Genomic DNA, 7,200 nt, shown 5'->3' with positions numbered 1-7,200 from the left:
GTTATTGTTTCTTTAATTCTGACCCATGGTGACCTCATGTGCGTCAGAATAGAACTCTGCTCCATAGGGCGTTCAGTGGCTGTGTTTTTGGAAGTAGATCACTCGGCCTGTCCTCCAAGACACTGGCAGCCTTTCAGACAGCAGGTGGGCATACTGACCATGACCCCATCTGGACTTGGGACATGTAAGTTGTAAGACGACATTTAACTGTAATATGAAAGTGCAAGCAGAGATTATAGTAAGCAAACAGAAGTGCTACTACTGCAACAACAAATACATATATACATAACAGTTTCCGTCAGCTTTTATGTGGCTGCTTACTAAGTTGAAAAACAAGCCCATTTCTGACACTGGTAAAACAAGGAAAGTAGAATAACCTTTAAACTTTTCAGGTTTCATTCCGATCATAAGCAATCAGCACAGACAAAGCCAAATTGAGCAACTTTCTATAAAATAAATGATCAGTACTGTGCACAACGTCGGGACGATGAAAGCTGAGGGAAGGCTGAGGAGCCCTAGAAGCTGGAGGAAACTGAAAAAGAGAAAGAACGTCAAATGCCAGGTGAGGTGTTGCAACTGAAAAGGTCCACAGGTGAGAAAACTGAAATGTGGACTGGGTCTGCAGTTCAGCTACTGACACCGTGCCCATGCTTTCTTTCTGGTTCTGCCCTTTAAACCAGGGCTATACAAACGTTAGCACCAGGGCAAGTTCAAGGATGGGTGTCTGGGGAATCGCTGTACTGTTTTTGTGGCCTTCCTTAAATTCAAAATAACAAGCTTTTTAAAAGAGGAAATCTGTCCAAACAAATTCACATTTTGTTAGTGGTGACTCGGAAATATTGTAATACTCTGTTTTAGAAAGAGATAAAAATAAGTAAAGTCAATTGATGTATGGATTGTTATAAGAGTGCTAAGCGCCCCCAATAAAGTAATTTATTAAAAAACTAAAAATAAAAAGGATAAGTGAAGCATAAAAATTTCTATTATTAGACTCTGTCTAATCTAAAGGAAATTAACTTGTATTCGCAAAAAAAATTTTATACTTGTTAAAATGGAACTATAACACAATTTAACTTACTCTAAAAGGCTAGATTTTAAAAAATTAAAACAATTTAAAAAAAGGCTAGATTTAAGAAACATCCTTTTATAGATTATAAAATTAGCTGAAATCATTTATGTATTAAGTTTATAAAATCATCTTAAGTTTTATTGACATATAATTCATATCCTAGTCAATTTAAACATATTAAAAAGAGCTGGGCAATCATCAACACAATTTATGAACATTTTCTTCATTCTTATACTCTAAATTATTAGGTCTCAATTTGCTCTAACCTCCCCAGCTATAACTCTATGAAACTATTGGCCAGTTACTGTCTCTATAAATTTGCACATCCTGGATTTCATGTAAAAAAACATATCAAACAAACCTCCACAGCAATAACAAATAAAATATAAAAAAACTCAATACAAAAAACAGCAGATAGCAATAAAAATCAGAACAAGGTGAGTCACAATGGACCAGTATTAATCCACTTTCCAAAGCATTCAGTATATTAAGTGATATATATACATATATATACACATATATACGTACATACGTACATCCCTAGGTAAGGAGTCCATGGGTGGAACAAATAGTTAATATGCTCAGCTACTCACCAAAAAAGTTCAGGGGTTCAAGGTCACTCAGAAGCACAACAAAGAAAGGCCTGGCCATGTACTTACCAAAAACTTAGCCAATAAAGACCTTATGAAGCACAACTCTAATCTAACCCACATGGGATTAGCATGATAACATCAACAAGATGACAACTATTGTTGTTGTTAGTTTCTGTCAATTCAGTTCTGACTCGGAGTAACCCTATGTCCAATAGAATGAAACACTGTGAAGGTACTGTCCCATCCTCACAATTGTTCTTATACTTCAGCCCATTGTGACAGCCCCTGGGGCAATCCATACCACTGAGGGTCTTCTTCTTCTTCCTTGAATCTCTACTTTACCAAGCATGATGTCCTTCTCCAGGGACTGGTCTGAAGTAGTCTTGCCATCCTTGCCTTTAGGAGCACTCTGGCCATACTTCCATGAGAGATTTGTTGGTTCTTTTGGTAGTTCATAGTACTTTCAATGTTCTTTGCCAGCACCATAATTCAAACACATGGCTTAGTTTTCAGTCTATTCAATGTCCAACTTTCACAGACATATGAGGCCAGTGAAAATAACACAACTTGGGTCAGGAACATGAGTCCTCAAAGTTAACGTCCTTCCCTTTCAACACTTTACATAGATCCTGTGCAGATTTCCTAAATGCAACGTATCCTTTGATCTCCTGACAGCTGCTTCCATGAGCACTGATTGTGAATCCAAGTGTGTTATCTGGGTTGACTACAGAAACTAATTCATAGACACTCTTATGTGAAAGAGCTTTATATACAAGAGCAATTGTACATTAAGAAAGCATCCCAGTCCAGTCCAAGTCCGTAAGTCTGATATTAGCCCAAATGTCCAGCACCAGTATATAAATTCCTCTTCAGACTCACGCCAACACCTGCAATGATGCCAAATGCAGGAAGATCACAGGCCAGTGGGTGGAAAGTCTTGTGGATCCAGTGGTGGTAAAGGCATCTCAGCGCTGGCAAGGGTCTCCGTGTTGTTCAGCTCCAGGGCTCTAACGTTGTTCCATGTGTCTTGTCAGCAAGCATGTCTCACAGGGAGTGGATCTATTTCCTGCCTCCAGCAAGCTATTTATCTCCTTAGCAGCTCCAAATGAGGTCATCAAGTTGCAACCTGATTGACAGGCTAAACTCCGCCCCCCTTCACTCTTAATACTCAAACTGACAACAGATTATGTAACTATCACATCATGCAAGATGAAATCCTGGACAACTTCAATCTTTCCTCCATTTATTGTGCTGTTAACTATTGGTCTAGTTGTGAAGACTTTGGTCTTCTTTACATTGAGTTGTAATCCCTACTGAAGGATACAATTCTTGATCTTTATCAGCAAGGGCTTCACATCCTCCTTACTTTCAGCAAACAAGATTAAGTCATCTGCATATTGTGGGTTGTTAATAAGCTTTCCTCCGATCTTGATGCTGCATTCTTCTTCATATAGTTCAGCTTTACTCATTATTTTCTCAAGATACAAACTGACTAAATATGGTGAGAGGATACAACCATGACTCGTGCCTTTCCAAACTTTAAAACATGCAGTATTCTTTTGTTGTTTCCACAACTGCCTCTTGATCCATGTACAGGTTCCACATGAGCACAAGGAAGGGTTCTGGAATTCTCATTCTTCTCAAGGCTATCTATAGTTCGTTATGAGCCACACAGTTGAATGCTTTTGCATTGTCAATAAAAGACAAGTACATATTGTTCTGTTATACCTTGCTTTCAGCCAAGTTCTATCTGAGATCAGCAATGATATCCTTTGTGTCAATGTATTGCTGCAACCCTTATTGGATAATTTTCAGCAACATTTTACTTGCATGTAAAGTAAACATGCGTCACCTTTCTTTGGCATGGGTATAAACATGGATCTCTTGTAGTCCAGTTGGCCAAGTAGCTGTCTTCCAAATTTCCTAGCTTAGGTGAGTGCTTCCAGTGCTTCTTCAACTTGTTGGAACTTTTCCATTGACATTTCATCAATTCATGGGGCCTTATTTTGGGCTAATGCCTTCCGTGCAGCCTGGACTTCTTCCTTCAGCAGCTGTTCAACTGGTTTAAAGTCAACTAGTTCTTTGTGGTATTGTGACTCTTTATTCTTTGCATCTTCTTTGATGCTTCCTATATCATTAAACATTTTACCCATATATTTTTTCAATATTGCAACTCCAGGCTTGAATTTCTTTTCGCAGTTTAAGATATGCTGAGCATGGGCTCAAGTAGAAAGAAAACGTTTTGAAAATGATGATGGCACCAAATGTACCAATGTGCTTGACACAATGTATGGATGTATAGATTGTGATGAGTTGTACAAGCCCCCCAAAAAATGATTTTAAAAAATGCTAAGTATATTCTTCCTTTTTAGTCTTCTAATCCTTGGTCTTCGCACATTTCATTAGAATAGTTTGTCTGCTGGAACTGCCCTTTGAAGTTTTCTGTTCAGCTCTCTGACTTCATTTCTTCCACTGCTTTAGCTAGTCTACAGTTTATAGCAATTTCCTCCTGATATTCACTTTGATTTTTTTCTTTCTTTCCTGGCTTTTCAAAGGCCTTTTGCTTTCTTCATGAATGATATTCGTGTTTAATGCAGCAAATCCACTCTTTGGATGCGCTCGAGAATCAGGTAGGATAGATTCAAGGTCACTATTTGGCTCTGCTGGACTTGTTTTCATTTTATGATGATCTGTTCTACAGACAACCCTAGCCTTGTTTCAGCGGCTCATCCTGAGCTTCTCTGTGGTCTCTTCCCACAGACGGTAGTTCATTTGATTTCTGTGAATTCCATCCAGCAAAGTCCACATGGACAGTCGCATTTTGTGTTGTTGAAAAAAAGGTATTTTCAATGAAGGCATTAATCTTTCCAAATCCTATCATGTGAGCTCTATCTTCATTTCTATCTCCAAGGCCTTATTTTCCAACTACTGTTCCTTCCTCTTTGTTTCCAACTTTTGCATTCTAATTGCTTATGCAACTTGACTTCATGTTTGATCCATTTCGGCACCACTAGCCGTGGTAGCATAGTGGCTATGTATTGGGCTGCTAAATGCAAGGCTAGCAGTTCAAATCCACCAGTCTTTGTCTAAGAGAAAGAGGAGGCCTTCTACTATTTACACAGTACGGTCTCGGAAACTCAGAGGGGGCAGTTCTACCCTGTCCTATAAAGTCACTGTGAATCAGAAACAACTTGATGGCAGTGAGTTTGGGGTTTTTTATTTCTTTGTTTGAGTTTGGGTGGTAGATAAAGTTTAGTAAGTTGAACTGAATGGATTTCCTTGTATGCAGATAGGTATTATACAACCACAGACTTTTGACGTCAAGATAGAACTTGGAGGGTTCTTTCTGAAGATGGGTGCAATGCTAATCCTCTTCAATGTGTCATTCTCAGCACAGTAAACCCTAAGATTTTCTGATGGAAGGCCAATACGAGCCCAATCCAGCTCACAAGTACCTGGGAAATGATCTTTATGCATTCCATTTCATTTCTGATCACTTCCAGTTTTCCTAGATTCATACTTCATTACATCCAAGGTCTGATGATTGCAGCGATTCTTCTCATGTTGAGTCGTGCCCCATCAGCAAATGAAGGTCTCAAAGGCTTTCCTCCCGCGCAGGCTTGTCACCATCCCATGTCATTATGGTCGACTACTCTACTTTGAGAGGGCAGCTCTCCCTCGGTCTTACTTTGAAGGCTTTCAAAACGGAAGTGCTCATGGGCACTATCTCTGACAACAGTGCTCTGCTCACTCGCCCTCCAGTATCTGACAATGCCATGATGCTGTCCACAAGGTTCTGTGTGACTACTTCCTCAGAAGTGGGCAATCTACATTCCTCCTTTGTTTTCGATTCCTAGTCTGGATGCTCTGCTGAAACCTATTCAGTTTGGGTGACCCTACAGGAATTTGAATACCAGTGACATAGCTTCCAGTGGTAACACACAAGCCACCACAGGACAACAAATGGACAGACAGATGATGGTGATGACAACTAGTTACTATTATTAAAAGAGAAAAGGTTTTGTGTTTTTTTCTCTTAGGCATAATCTAAAATTAGGAACGCCTTTATACTTAAGTTTAGTAATTCCTTAAGTATTAGAAATATCTTAAGTTTTTATTTGTGAGAATCCAAAGAAATAATCCTAAAAGTATTAAAAATCAGAAGCAAGCACTTAGTACAAAAGGTGAAGAGTAAGTTATTCAAACTGAAATAAATCATAAAAATCTGGTGGAAAACAAAAGCAAGCAGGTGATTATGGAAACAGTTAACTATTAACTAAAACAAATAACTATTAAAAAATAAGTATTTCATTATGCACACCAACAATTTAATTTAAATATATCCATCAATCCCTCAGCAATTCTCAATAAAAGGGCTAGAAATGTCATGGGTACTATTCACAGTCAAACAGGAGTGGCCGTGCCAGTCTGTAGCCCATCACCCGGCTAAGGACCAGTGACCCAACACGAAGTAGCCAAGGAACCTGAAGAAGCGCTGCTTTTTCATTAAAGATGACTCTACAGGTTCTTGTATCGCCCACTGGGGAAAGTACTATGAAACTGCGTGACTTTTAACCTAGATGCCAAGAGCTTTTGTATTTATCTCCCCGATCCCTAGTTTATACAAAAAAATTCATGTATAACTAATTGTCCCTTAATAGCTTAACTCTCAGGGTTAAATTCTCATTACCTAAATGATTATATTTGGTTAAATCTTCAAAACAATTTCTTGGTACCCAAAACCCAGAAGTGGACACAGCCTTTTTTAAAAATGTCCTTGGCACTATTCACAGTCAAGCAGGAGTGACCGCTCCATTCTGTAGCCCCTCACACAGCTGAGGACAGTGGACTGTCACATTCTAAACTGCAAACATTCAAATTAGAGAATTGAATAGATCTGAAGAGCAGAATGCTTGTGTGTGACGGAATCGTTTACTGTTGAATTCCATGTAAGACACTCAGACATTAAATGCCTTGTGCTGTACCTCAAAGCAGACTTCACAGGTCTTGAGACAAAGTCAGAAAACCAACAGGATATATGGTTAATCAAAGTCCTCTGTAATATCACACCCTCTCAGCAATGAGGGATGAACATAGGAGGGAATGGAATTTTGAAAGAACAAGAACAATCATTAACAATCACCATCAATTAACCATGTCACACTTTTCTCCAATGATTTTGCTTTGTACCTAGGCAAGCACAGAAACAAAAGACAAGTTGTTTCCTCAATAAAAGACAAGAGGTAGCATATTGTCTATTCTAAAAGGGATTAACTGCTCTCATTCCAAAGCTTCATTTAGCCTGCACAATTGCCAGGAGACCACAAGGAAAACAATACACTCCTCTCTCACCTCTAAACAATAACAAAAATAAACCTTGTATTGCTATACAGACATACTTGCATATTAGATGTACTGACAAATATTATTAACAATATTCCCAAATATCCCAAAGTATCTTCAGCTGAGGGCCCTCACACGTTTATTTAAAATACACATACCCTTTAACCCCTGAATAGTCTATCAGAAAAATAGTCC

Source organism: Echinops telfairi, unplaced genomic scaffold, assembly GCF_000313985.2.
Source record: "Echinops telfairi isolate 266 unplaced genomic scaffold, ASM31398v2 ScPeMD7_7420;HRSCAF=8458, whole genome shotgun sequence".
NCBI lineage: Eukaryota > Metazoa > Chordata > Mammalia > Afrosoricida > Tenrecidae > Echinops > Echinops telfairi.
Note: the sequence above shows the minus strand (reverse complement) of the source record.